Source organism: Chiloscyllium punctatum, chromosome 5, assembly GCF_047496795.1.
Source record: "Chiloscyllium punctatum isolate Juve2018m chromosome 5, sChiPun1.3, whole genome shotgun sequence".
Lineage (NCBI taxonomy): Eukaryota > Metazoa > Chordata > Chondrichthyes > Orectolobiformes > Hemiscylliidae > Chiloscyllium > Chiloscyllium punctatum.
In genome coordinates, this window is record NC_092743.1 from 67,411,338 (window position 1) to 67,425,887 (window position 14,550).

The 14,550-nt window shown below is 39.9% G+C and overlaps 1 protein-coding gene across 4 annotated transcripts in view; it reads left to right on the forward strand.

The window, feature by feature from the left end:
• The first annotated feature begins 7,582 nt into the window (after positions 1–7,582).
• sntg1 (syntrophin, gamma 1) overlaps positions 7,583–14,550 on the forward strand; it is a 524,044-nt gene continuing 517,076 nt past the window's right edge. Inside the window, exon 1 of one of the 4 annotated variants that reach the window (XM_072570506.1) lies at positions 7,583–8,546. The gene's annotated coding sequence lies outside the window, so the exon portion shown is untranslated. Of the gene's footprint in view, positions 8,843–14,550 lie in introns of all 4 variants that reach the window. The other 3 variants (XM_072570505.1, XM_072570504.1, XM_072570503.1) reach the window with 3 other exon arrangements.

The window sequence follows — 14,550 nt, forward strand, 5'->3', positions numbered from 1 at the left end:
CTAACCTAATCTAGTCCCATTTGCCAGCACTTGGCCCATATCCCTCTTACCCCTTTCCTCTTCATATACACATCGAGTTGCCTTTTAACAGCTGTAATTATATCAGCCTCCACACTTCCTCTGGGAGCCCATACATGCACCACACTGTGGGAATAAGTTGCCCTTTCGCTCCCTTTTATATTTTTCCTCTCTCACCCTGAACCTATGCCATCTAGTTCTGGACTCACCCACCCTAAGGAAAAGACCTTGTCTCTTTACCCTATCCATGCCCCTAATGATTTTATAAACCTCTATAAAGTCACCCCTCAGCCTCTGACACTCCAGGGAAAACAGCCCCAGCCTATTCAGCCTCCCCCTATAGCTCAAATCCTGCTAAACTGGCAATATCCTTGTAAATCTTTTCTGAACCCTTTCAAGTTTCACAACATCCTTCTGCAATGTGACATCCCAACTCCAATACTCAACACTCTGACCAATAAAGGAAAGCATGCTAAATACTTTCTTCATTATCTTACATTGAGTTTTCTCAGTGTTGTGAACTGAACTCATCCAGGCAAGTTGAGAATAGTCCATCAAACTCCTAACTTATACCCTATATGATAATGGACAGGATTTGCAAAGTCAGGAAGTAAGTTACTTGTCAAAGAACTCCAACCCTCTGAATGACTTGTGTAGTCATTTTGGACATTGATGATGGGTGATTCATTCATAGTAAAGTCACGGGGAGGTAGTTAGATTCTCTTTTGTTGGTGATGATCATTTTCTGGCACTTGCATGTTATCACAATTACTTACAATTTATCAGCCCAAACCTCGGTGTAGTTCAGACCTTGATCACAGATTGATTCACTATGATCTGAAGAGTTGCAAATGGTGCCGAATATTGTGCAGCCACTTCTGATATTTTGCTGGAGGAAAAGGTAGCCTCAAATGATTTAGCCTTGGACACTGCTGCAGCAATTCATCAATGCCATGTCCTCAGTCTCATACTAGTGGCCTTTTACTACGACAACTAGCTTTCCTTACACAAAGTTTAATTCCAACCCATGGAGAGCTTTGCCCTATATTTTTATTGACTTCAGGTGTGTTAGGTCTTTTTGGCAGTCAGTCCAATGCTGCCTTGATTTCAATGATAGTTAATCTCATCTCACATCTGAAATTCAGCTTCTTTTTTGTGCTTGTACCTACTTTATAATATGGTCTTAGCAGATCCACATTGATTACCAGGGTTTTGGTGAATAAATGACACTTGATAACACTATTGAAAATACTTTTCATCACTCTTTTGATGACTGAGATACGTTGACAGGGCAGCAATTGGTTGGATTGTGTTTGTTCAGCTCTTTGTGACTGGGACAGTGCTGAGTGAGTTTTCACATTGTTAGGTAAATTCCAGTGTTATAACTACACTAGAACAACATCATTAGGAAGTAGCTACTTCTGGACCACAAGTCTACAGGACAATAGTCATGAGATTGTTGGAGCCTGCAGCCTTTGTTAGGTCCACTATGCTTAGGGCCAGAACTAAAAATGACTAAGGAATAAAAGAAACCTCCCTGTTACATCAAAGAAACTTGGAAAGAAAAAGATAAATTTAAATTGCATTTAACTAATTAGTTTTGACTTTGTAATTAGTCACACTTGTCCAAGTGAGTAGTATCTTTTATTGGATTATTATTTGTAAAATCATTCCCACCACCAAGGTTAAACAGACTGGCTTGCAATGCTGGATTTAAACATGACAACTTCTTTTGAATAAATGTAATTCTCCGGTCTTCAGCCACTGTTTCAATATTTATGCTTACTTCTCTCAGTATTCAAAGACATGTATAGTCATACAGTCACTGAGATTTCCAGCACAGAAAAAGGCCTTTCAGCCCATCATGTCCACATTAGTCAATAACAGCCACCTAACTATTCTAATCCTAGTTTCCAGCACTTGGCTCATATCTTGTACGCTTTGTCATCACAAGTGCACATCTAAATACTTCTTAAATGTTCTGAGAGTTTCTGCCTCTATCACTCTTACAGGTAGTGAATTCCAAATTCCCATCACCTTCTGCATAAAAGAAACACTTTTCCTCACATCTCCTCTAAGCCTTCCGCTCCTTATCTTAAATCAATGCGCCTGGTTGTTGATCCCTCAATTAAGAGCTTCTCATGTCTACCTTATCTATGCCCCTCATAATTTTATATACCTCATTTATGTCCCTTCTCAATCTCCTCTGTTCTGAGGAAAACAACCCCAGTCTGTCCAATTCTCATCATAACTGAAACTCTCCAGGCCAGGCATCGTCTGGCAACTCCCACATTGTGCATCATCACATCATCTCACACCAGATTCACCTGATGTTTGTATCCGATCAGCACCACGAAAACTTAGAAGAAAATGACCTCTTTTTTAAAAGGAAGAAAGTACAAGAGTAAAAAAGGACTGACAGATTTTGACAAATGATGTGACAAATCCAGGCCAAATGCTGGAGGCTACAAGAAAACCTATGGGATTTATCAAGGCAATTTAGCATCACACACAGCATGGGGGTTGTCAGAAAGCCAGGCATTAGCTCTTACTGCAGCTGTGTATCTTTGTAAAGGCACTCATGACTGTACAATGAGGTTAAAAAAAAACCTGAGTTACTAGGATTTGGAGTCTTGAAAAATAGGTGGCCATCTGTGCCCATGATGAGGCAAGGAAGCCTACAGATATACTGAGGAATACCAGAACAAGGTAATTACTACTACTGAAAAAAAGCATAATCTTCCCATCAGAAAAGTGCCAACATGCATGCCGATCCCTTTTACTAAGTATATCTGGACAGGATTGACCGGCTCTTTGACAATTATTTGGCAGAATCAAAGGATTCCCTGCCAATAAAAGAAATACTGGTTGTCAGGAGCACTCTTTCAAGAATGATTCTCATTAATTGCAATTTGTGCATGGAGGACATACTGTGAGAATGTGTGAACCATTGAATTATAGAATTTAAAGTACAGAAGGAGGACATTCGACCTATTGGGTTTGTACTGATTCCCAACGTAGTTATCCAGCTAGTCCCATTCTTCAGCCCTACTATGGAGCCCTCTAAATTCATCACTTTCTAATCTATATCCAGTTCTCAAATGGATTCCTATGGAATCCAACTCCACCACTCTCCTGGCAGTTCATTCCAAATCCGAACAACTCTCTGAGTAAAGGAGTTTCTCTTTATCTCAGTTCTAGCTCTGTTGCTGACAAACGTGAAAGTATAAAACACAAAAGAACGGTGTATGCTGTAAAACAAAAACAAAAACAGAAATTGCTGGAAAAGCTCAGCAAATATGGCAACATCTGTGGAGAGAAATCAGAGTTAACATTTCCGGGCGAGTGTTCCTTCCTCAGGATTACCCACTTCAAAAACTTGAAATTGTAACTCCTAGTTACTGACATACCCACTAGTAGAAACAGAATATTATACATAATTTTCAACATCTCAGTAAGGTCACCACTTAATTTTCTCTGCTCAGGAAGAATAAGCCAAATTCCTCTAATTCCTCTAATCTTTCCTTTTATCTAAAATCCAGGGTATCATTTTCATAAATCTCCTTTGAACTCTCTCCAGGACTTTAACATCCTTCCTTAAATAAGGTGACTAGAGCTGAATACAATACTCCAAATGTGGTCTGAACAATGATTTGTTGAGGTATAGCATTGTTTCCATGACTTTATAATCTATGCCTCTACAAAAAAAAAATCCTATAAGCCTTTTTAACAATTGTTTCAACTTGCCTGGTTACCTTCAGAGAACCATGCACATGAATCTTGAAGTCTCCCTACCCTGTACTCCCCTCAAAGTTGTACCACTGAGCCTGTATTGTCTGTCCATGTTAGGATTCATCAAAGAGGTGTCTGCCCATTTGACCAACTTGTTAAGGTCCCTCTGAGAAAAGTTGGCATCATTTTCACAATTTACTATTATCCCTAGCTTAGATCATCTGCAAATTTTTCAATTTTCCCTCAACTGACATCTCAAAATCATTTAAATAAATCAGAAAAGACAAGGGTCCCAGCACCTATTCTTGCAAAACACCACTTCAACTCATCTTCAATTTGAGAAATGCCCATCTATATCTATGCTGTTTTCTAATTTTTTTTTAGCCAACTTCTAGTGCTTGCGACCAAAGACTCATCAATCCCAAACATTTCTAATCTGCTAATCAAACTTCTATTTGGTACAGTATCAATTGCTTTCTAAAAGTCCAAATATGTAACATCCACAACAATAGCCTAATCCAATGCCTGGTCACCTCGTCAAAGAACTCAATTAAAGTTTTCAAATGTGACCCACCGTTGACAAAGCCATGTTAAAAAACAAAACCAAGACCTTCCACCACCTCCTTTGGCAGTGTGTTACAGGCACTCACGACCCTTTGTGCAACCATCTTGCCTTGCACATCTCTTTAACCCCCCCTCCCCCCAACCACACTTTGAATCTATGTCCAAGTAATTGACCCCTCCACCCTGGGAAAAAGCCTTGTACTTTCCACTCTATCCATGTCATTCACAATCTTATAAACTTCAATCAGGTCGCTTCTCAGCCTCCAGCATTTCATAGTTAAAATCCTCCATACCAAGCAATATCCAGGTAAATCTTGTCTATTCCTTCTCCAAAGCATCTGTATCCTTCTGGTAATGTGTGAACGAGAACTGCACACAATATTCCAAGTGTGGCCTCATCAAAGTTCTATAAAGCTGCAGCATAACTTGTCCATCCAATGTCCCTTCCAATGAAGGCCTTAGGCCTTTTCTACCTGTGCTGCCACCTTCAGTGATCTGTGGACCTGCACACCCAGATCTTTCTGCATTTTAGTACTCCTAAGGGTTCTGACAATCACTATATAATTTCCACCTGTAATTGACCTTCCAATATGCATCACCTCACATTTGTCTGGATTAAGCTCCATCTGCCACTTTTCTGTTCTTGCCTCCAACTGATCTATAAATGCTATATTCTTTGACGATCCTCCTCACTATCTGCAACACAGCAATCTTTATATTGTCCGTAAACCTACGAATTAGACCAGCTATGTTTTCTTCCAAATCGTTTATGTAGACCATGAACAGCAGAGCTCCCAGCACTGATCCCTGTTGAACATCACTAGTCACAACTCTCCAAACATCCTTCCATCACTACCCTCTGTCCCCTATGAAAAGGCCTATTTAGTGAGCAACATCACTGAGTTGGGGGGAGTGCAAGGCTATTCTGAGAAAGAAGAGAGAAGCCTATTGGCAGATTTGTAAGATAGTAGTCATGGGTGATTCAATAACTTGAGAGATGGACAAACTGGTCTACAGCTGAGATCATGAGTCCCATATCATCTGTTGCCTCACAGGTGCAACAAAATGGCTGGATAAAATTCTAGAAAGATAGGGTGAACAACCAATGGCTATCCAAAATTAGTGTAGCCTGGATAACTAAGGATACTGATGAGAAAATAAGAAAGAAAAAGGAGACATAAATGCAGAATAATAATAGCAATAATAAATCAGGAAGAGTATCTCAAGTGCACAAGAGAGGCTAAGGCTGGAATAAAAAGGCTAAAAGGAAGCATGAGGAAAGGATGGTAGACTGGCTAAAACAAAAAGTAAAATGCTCTTCAAACATATTAATAGTACAAGATTAGTGATGGATAGAGTGGGAACAAGCAGGGCAAGCTGTTAACTGAAACAAAGGTATAGTAGTGATACTAAATGAATATTTTGCTTCTGTCTTTCCCAAATTAGAAGATGGTGACAATAGCCTTATTGACAATGTGGGTGTTGCACAACTGAGTAGTATCATGATAGATAAAAAGATGCTAAAACAGCTGGCAGCACTCCAGGTAGAGAAGTGGCCAAGTCTGGATGGGATGTATCCTAGGTTGCTGAGAGAAGTGAGGGAGCAAATTGGGGAGCCATTGACAGAAATTTTCCTGGCCTCTTTGAAGACAGGCTTATCCCAAGGACTGGATAATTGTGAATGTGACACCACTGCTTAAGAAAAGGGTAAAGGATAACTAGGAAACCACAAACCTCTCTGTTTGACATCAAGAATAGGAAACTGTGGAAGCCATAATACAGAATAAGGTAAGTATACACTCAGCGAAAAATAAGTTAATACTAGGCAGTGAACTGGTTCTGAGGGAGATAGGACCTGTGCAAACTGAACAGTGATGTCCTTGGGGGTGGTGTTGGTGGTGGTGGGGAAGTTACTTGCTAGAGTAGTTGGGCAGGGTTTAAAGTACTTGAAAGTGAGGACTGCAGATGCTGGAGATTAGAGTCGAGAGTGTGGTGCAGAAGAAGCACAGCAGGTCAGTGAGCATCTGAGGAGCAGGAGAATTGATGTCAGCCCTTCATCAGGGTTTAAAGTAGTGTGATAGCAGACTAAAAGAAGGTGAAGTGATAATGTTTTTCACCATTAAAACTCAATGATTCGAGCAGGGTTTCGAGAAAACCCTTTTTTTGTGCTTTTGTGGGATGTGGATGTAACTAACAAAGTGGACTGCAAGAAATGAAACATTGAACTCATCAAATCTAATTGTTTTACAATTGCAGCTAATAATGCATTGTCAATCAGCTTGAAAAGCTGGCCATGACATTACTGATTGATAAATGTGCTTTTGTTACTCTCCAACACTTTTTAAGTTGTCATTATAGCAATGAAATGACCATTACTTTTATATTACATCACTTTCATGATCATTTTCTTTGAACTGGGAATTGGGAAACTTTACCAAACAATTTTATCAGGTTTGACTAACATTCAGTTACTGCAAAGACTGAGTACTTACTTCAGTATGAAGTCATTATTCAGTATAGTAAGATTTACCAGGATTCAACTTCTCTTGATCCGATCTTGGGGAAATTGAATTCAAATTAAAAAATAGCAAATAAATAATAGTTTTAAACAGATGGTATTATGAATGGCAGATAACGAACCTCTACAACAATGGTGCAATTTTGTTATCTCTGAAAAATTGTTGATAAAACTACATGGATTGAAGTGAATTTCAAAATTTTAGCTAGCCATTCTTTGATAAGAAAATTGCATGTTTATGTTATAATGGGACTTTGACTACTTTGCAACACATGTTTGAAGAATAATTGACAGTTAATAATAGCAGATACCTTTCTTATCAAATTCAAATATTGAATTCATTTGTTGTCAATGTATATATCTCAGAAATAGTTTCATATTTCCCAATTAGTTATATACTGCAATACCTAATAACGATGCAAAAGTTTAGCATAAGAGTCCTATATTTTTAATTAGGACAAATGAATGGTGTTAAAGATGACTTTTCAAACTCACTTACATACATATGATACAAACTCTGTTATTATTGTTTGCACCCAAATTAAAAAAAATCAATTGATATGTTCAAGTACCAGTTTAAAAATATTTTATTCATAGAATAAGGCTGACATCACCCGCCTGCCATGCATTGCTAACATTCCTCCTGCTCACCACTGGAGGAACGGGGCGCTGTTGAAGACTGGCGAGAAATGAACTGCAACTTTCCACCCTCTCACGGCATGTCGGAAATCTATTGGTGGAAAGTACCACTTTAAGAACAGTGCGTTTTTAGCGAGGCAAACATGCCATCTCCTTGGACGAATAAAGACGTGGTGATACCGGAGTCAATGTGTGAGGCTCAGACACTGCCTCACATCAACAGTATAATTGCTTTCTACAGTATAACACATCAGTGCCAGATATCTTGTCGGCTCGGAGAAATACAACGCGTTCTAATTATTTTTGAATTTAAAGCAATTTGGTTTAATTCTCAATTAATAGGTAAATCGTATTAATTTCTTGAGGGGCGTTGCAGATTTTCTTTTTTTTTGTAAACAAAAATCCCTTTAATAACTTTGAAAGAAGCGAGACTAGGCAACCCAGCAACAGCGGAATCTGCTCCGACACGATTGAGCGTCAATCCAGCGCTGTGCATGCCGTGTGCTGAGTCCCCAGCGCCGAGTGGCGGTGTCACATCACAGACTCTACTCTCTGCAACTACCTCATCCACATAGGTCTTGCTGATTCACTGCTTCGTGCAGGCACACAACGGGGTGAGGCGAAGGTAAACACAGATACACACACATAAGCAAGCACATTCAAAAAGAGACATCAGTAGCTGGAATCGCGCCTGCCCCAGTCCCTGGAGGAAGACAAGTTGTGGGAGTCCTCCATCCTCCACTGCCTGGCAAAATCTAACCGAACTGACCGCAGCAAGGAGGTCTGTTCCTCAATCACCTTCGAGAGTGTGCGCTGTGGAAATGTAAGCGAGCTGTCCGCTCAGGAGTGCACCGTCCCGGCTCCGTTTGCAGTACCACAGCCCTCTGCCAGTATGATTTAAACAGCACTGGGAGAGGCGTTCAGCCCGTGTTACTGTGCAGCAAGTTATCACAGACGGTCGGTGTACAGGGAGATGGAGCTCGGCCGTGTTGTTCGGGGCATAGTGTAGAAGTGGAAAGCTGGCAGTCTGCAGCAGTGACTGGCCTCAGAGCAACACCTGTTACCCAGCCAGCAGGTAAGGTGCAGTTTAACAGCCTCTGAAGGCTTTGGTCTCCTGGTACATGGTGTACGGTAGGCATCCATCGTCTCCATGGAAAGGAGCCCAATTCCCCCTCAGCCGTAACACTGACACTCAGCTGAGGGAGGGGGGAGAGTGGGCAACAGACACGGTTTACAACAGAGCTCAATCTGACGGACACGATTTGTAGACTTGTAAATGTCAAACTTTGCAGTACGAGCTGGAGAAACATAATCTGATGTGAAGCTACTTCGCCGTGAGATGTGAAACTGAGAAAGGCGCCAGTGTTTTTGGTTAGATTTTCTTTTACATGGAATGAACTTACAATCGGGTTGGGGACTGGCTAGTGGATGGAAATAATCTTCTAATTGTGAAGGGACCTGAGAGTTCTTCCAATGTGAGCATTTACATCGGTGATGTTTGCTGTATGTGTGGGGTTTGCTTAAGTGAAACGAGTCATGATTGAAAGCTTCCGGAACACAGAGATGTTGCAGAAAGCAGCCAGATTATATCTGTGTAGCATTACATCTGGGCTACAGGGCGGCAATTGCGCGGCTGCCGACCACCACAATGTTGATTTGTAGGTTATTTTGATTTTTTTTTGCTTTTTCGCTCAGAGTTACTGTGGGAAATATCGTTAAGAGAAGGTTCAGAGCGATCACTGAAGTCCAAATATTTCGTTAAGGAATATGCAAGCATCCTCAGGTTTGCATTGAACCCCCCACACGCGGGCGTTAGGCGGGAATAAATGAATAAATCATGAGGAACAAAGTGCAAAGGGGAAAGTGTGTCAAAGATCCGGTCGTGTTTGCTTTTGATCGTAGTAGTTTGCAGACTCCAGTGTCCTTGTTCAACCGAGCTCTGGTTACTCTTGGACATTACGGTAGATCAAACCGTCCCTCAATATCACGCAGCGCTGAAACAGTTGGTGCTGAGAGAGACGGTGGAATATTAGTCATGATTTAGAGATGTCGGTGTTGGACTGGGGTGGAATATCGGCACCTCTTTATAAGTTAGTCAACCTCTACCTTTCTCAAGGAAGAATTGGTGTTCACTGCCATGCGCTTTAGAAAGAAGGGCGCGATCCAAGCCACAGAATGGAATACTCACGTCCACGTTAATCAACGTGAAGCGTTCCAGTGTTAGTTGAAAACAGCAGAAAGCTATCAGATAGTTCGCTGGTTAAAAGTAAATAGTCCATGTTTTGAAACTCCATCGTTCTCCGAAATACGGAGAGTCATCTGGACTCGAAACGTTAGCTTGGTCTCTCTCCGTGGATGCTGTCTGACCCGCTATGATCGCCAGCATTTGTTCTCAGTTTTCCGAACCATGATTATGCTCAGTTTCCTGGATTCTCAGCGAACATCGACTAGGGGGCGACAAACAGCCGTTCACACCATCTCACAGTGATGAAGGGCTTTCAAAACAAATGCTACCTTGTTCCAATTTACAACAGTTTCAGGTAAATTCAGACGCCACTGGCACAAGTTGCATTTACGCAGCACTTTTACATAACTCCTGGAGGAGCTAAAATACTTTACATGCAATCAGTTACTTTTGATTTCCATTCACAGAAACAAGATGTGAAACCAGGTCAGTCATCCACGAGGTGATGGCGGATCTGTGCCTCAATTTATGTTTAATAACTACCTTTGATCTCTGTCTCTTGCCTTGACTTTTTAACCTAACATCATTTTATTAATTTGTAAATTTCGACTATTCTTTGCGCTCAAATTGTTTTCTATTTTAACTCCAAAACAGTACTGCTGTAAATTTAAATCATGTTCTTTTGGCTGCATTTTCTTCAGCTGCATCAGTTTCTTTGTATCTACATTCTTGAGTCTCAATATCATGTCACATACTTCTGTAACATTCTGCTTCAATCTTCTAAACTCAAGCAAATATAGTTTCCATGACTTCGCTATTTAAGTTTTGACATTGTTCTGGTAAATCTGTGCTGAACTAACTCCCAAGGCCAATCTTTCAACAGGTTGAGAATGACACTTCAGGTGGAGACTTACTAAATTCTTATAAAACTCAAGGACTTTAAAAAAAAATCAATCAACTTGATGTAAAGGCCGATTTTCAATTGTTTTAAAAGATCTTTTGATCTATCGTGGCATTTCGTGGTTTTTGTATGTGGACACCTTGCTTCTCCACAGCTCTTAGTCTCACTCTTAGTCTCTCTCTTCCTTAGAATTTTAAGGAAAATTCTAATTTGGTTGTCTGGTATCCAAGATAGAAGGCCGCAGACTTCCACATGTCATTTTGTAACTTTTTGCTCTGATTTATGCATGTATTCTGCTTATAGTGTACAATATCAATGACATTGAAGATACAACGCAATGGAAAAAATGTGAAATAATATATGCTGGAAGCAAGTACTGGGACTTAGTATGTCTCCCAGCTTGTTAATATAGAAAAAAAAGCTGCAATTAGTTTGCTCACAGCTCAATGCTGCAAGGAACCGATAGAATAAATTGCCTGCACCTTTGGATTAGGGAAGGTTTTACTGGATTTCTCAGCTTTCACATTCAGTTACTAATTAAAATCATATCAGGCAGGGTTTTTGCACACTTAAATGTTGTGAGTTAAAAATATTGGAGTTGGCAAATTAAAAGCTTTTGACTGCTCAGAGACATTGAAGGTCGAAAGTCAGCTGATGAAAACTTCTCGAAATATGTCCCACCTGAAATCACACAAATCTAATGTATCCACAATGCCATGCTTTTTTTTCCTTTCAGCTGTCTACTAAGCAGTGCTCACTCTTTGCATGATAAAATCTGCCCTGATATTGATTTATAGATTTCTTTTAACCTACATTGCATATACTGGATGCTGGATTCACCTTGAAGTAGTTCTCAGGATTAACCTTTTATATTCCCCCAGTGGGTGATAATTTCCAGACTTGCACTAATGTTGATGGAGGAAATGCTCCCTTTTTAAAAAATACGAAGCAACTCCCTCGTTTACTGACACTATGAACAAACCTCTTATGTCCCACTTTATTTGCTTCACTTGTGCATCAGGATCAGAATAGAAGCCAGTATGTTTGTATCCTGATTGGAGAACTATTTAGTCTTAATGTGATGATTTCAGATTAGTAAGTCATTATTTCACATATCAACATGGAACATTTACCTACAGCGATTAGACTAGATTAGATTACTTACAGTGTGGAAACAGCCCCTTCAGCCCAACAAGTCCACACTGACCCGCCGAAGTGCAACCCACCCATACCCCTACATTTACCCCTTCACCTAACACTACGGGCAATTTAGCATGGCCACTTCACCTAACCTGCACGTCTTTGGACTGTGGGAGGAAACCGGAGCACCCGGAGGAAACCCACGCAGACATGGGGAGAATGTGCAAACTCCACACAATCAGTTGCCTGAGGCGGGAAGGGCTAAATAATAAAATAAATAACTATAAATTGAATGGGAATGATTGTTCTAATTGTCTAAATGTGAACTAAAAATAAAATTTCGAATGGAAGAGTTATTTTTCTGATATTGTTGTCTTTATTTAGGTTTTCAAGAGTTTATTATTGCAGAAAAACAAACAGCAATCTCACCCCCAAACTTTTAACTCTCTGTTTGAGTTCTCAATAAATCTCAACAACACCGTCAATACTGATTTGGAAGTAGAAATTGATAGAACTATTTTTAATGGGAAATGAAATTGTTGAAATTATGCATGATTTTAAATCTGTACAATAATTTAGTATAAATTACAATAGTCCTTACCCAACATGGAGACATTTTCGTCAAGAGAGAAATGCAGTTAGAATGTTATGAGCATGTTATTTGATAAAAATATAATTAAAATGTATGCACTCTAATAACTTTTGATTAAAATTGTAATAGTAAAAATATTTGCTTTCAACATTAATATGTATAAAACAGAGGGTAACTTGTGATTTTATTTTTGCCTACTGTGATAAACTGCAGGTTTAGTCACAAATTAACCGTCATGAAATGCATTTCATTTGCAGTTATCTGCAGGAAATAAATTGCAAAGCACTAATTTAATGACAAACCAATCATATACTTCAGCATAATGTAGTTTATTTAAAAGGTGACTAACAAGACACAGTATAACAATGGATTTCATAGGAAGCACTGTACAGTTGACTGCCCTCCCTAACTTTTTCATGGATCTGCATATTCATTCCAAGTTAAATTTTAAGAAATTTAAACAAACGAATAGGCAACATTTCACTGTGTGCTTTATTAACAACATTTTATGTTTAAACCATTAAAACTCCAAAATGGTGCAAATTAATTTTAGAACAAGAGAGCTTTCACGATACAAAAAAGTTTCGGTGCCATGGCATGAGAGTTGCAAAGAACTAAGTTAATTGAAGGATCTCACACTAACAGCAGGAAGATGGATGGTGATGTACATAGATCAGAATCACAGCATCAAAGACAATTAGAGGTAGAGAGAGGATGGGATGAGGCTGTATAAGAACTTAAAACTGAGGTTTTGGATGCTAGTGGGAAATTAAGGCAGAAAACCATAAGATAATAAGTTCATAAGATTTTGCTGCAAAATTAAGCCATTTGGCCCCTCAAGTCTTCTCCACCATTCAATAATGGCTGAATTGTTTCTCAACCTCATTCTCCTATCATCATCCTATAACTCTTGATCTCCTCACTTGTCAGGAACCTATTCATCTCTGTCTAAAGTTTACTCAAAGACTTAGTCTCCATAGCCTTTTGTGGAAATGAATTCCAAAGATTTACCACCATTTTGCTGAAGATATTCCTCCTCATCTCAGTTCGAAAGGGTTATCTCTTCACTCCAACGCTGTGCCCTTGGGTCCTCGTCTCTCCTACTAATGGAAGCGTCCAGACTCTCAGTATTCTATAAACTTCAATAAGAGATTCCCCCTCATCGTTCTAAACTCATCCAGGGTCCTCAACTGCACCTCATATAACAAGCCATTCATCCCTGGGATCATTCTTGTAAATCTCCTCCGTACCACCTCCAACACCAACAATTTCTTCCTTAGCATCAGGGCCCAAAATTGCTCACAATATTCTAAATGCAGCCTGACCGGAGCCTAATACAGCCTCAGCAGGACATCACTGTTGTATTCTGGCCTTGTGAAATGAATGCTAAATATTACATTTGCCTTCCTAACTGTCAACTGAACATGCATGTAAACTTTAAGAAAATCCTGAACTACGACTACCAAGTCCCTTTGTGCTTCAGATTTCCTAAGACTTGCCCCATTTAGAAAATAGTCCATGCCTCTATTCTTCCTACTGAAGTACATAACCTCATATGTTTCCACATTGTATTCCATATGCCACTTCAGTGCTCACTCTTCTAGCCTGTCTAAGTCCTTCTGTAGTCTCTCTCTTCCTCAATACTACCTGCCCCTCCATCCATCTTTGTGTCATCTGCAAAATTAGCAACATTGTCCTCAGCTCCTTCACCCAGATTGTTAATATACAACATGAATATCTATGATCCCAACATGGATCCCTGTAGAATTTCACGAGTCACTGCCTGCCATCATGAAAAAAGACTCCTTTATCCCCACTATCTGTCTTCTGCCAGTCAGCCAATCCTCTATCCATCCAGCTTGCTCTTATCACTATGGGCTGTTATTTAGCAGCCTCTTGTACACCACCTTGTCAAAGGCCTTCTGGAAATCCAAAATTGATCACATCCACTGGCGTCATTGAAAAAAACGTGCTCCTCAAAGAATTCTAACAGATTTGTTGGGCGCGTCCAAATCTTGATGAAGCTGACTCAGCCCGATTTTACCATGCACTTCCAAGTACTCCAGAATCTCATCCTTAACAATGGACTCTAAAATCTTGCTAACAGTCAAGGTCAGGCTAACTGACCTTTATTTTGCTGTCTTCTGCCTTCCTCCCTTCTGAAACAAGGGTCTTGCATTAACCATTTTCCAGTCCTCTTGAAACCTCCTGACTCCAGTGATTCCTGAAAGATTACCACAGTCTCCACAATCACCTCCAAA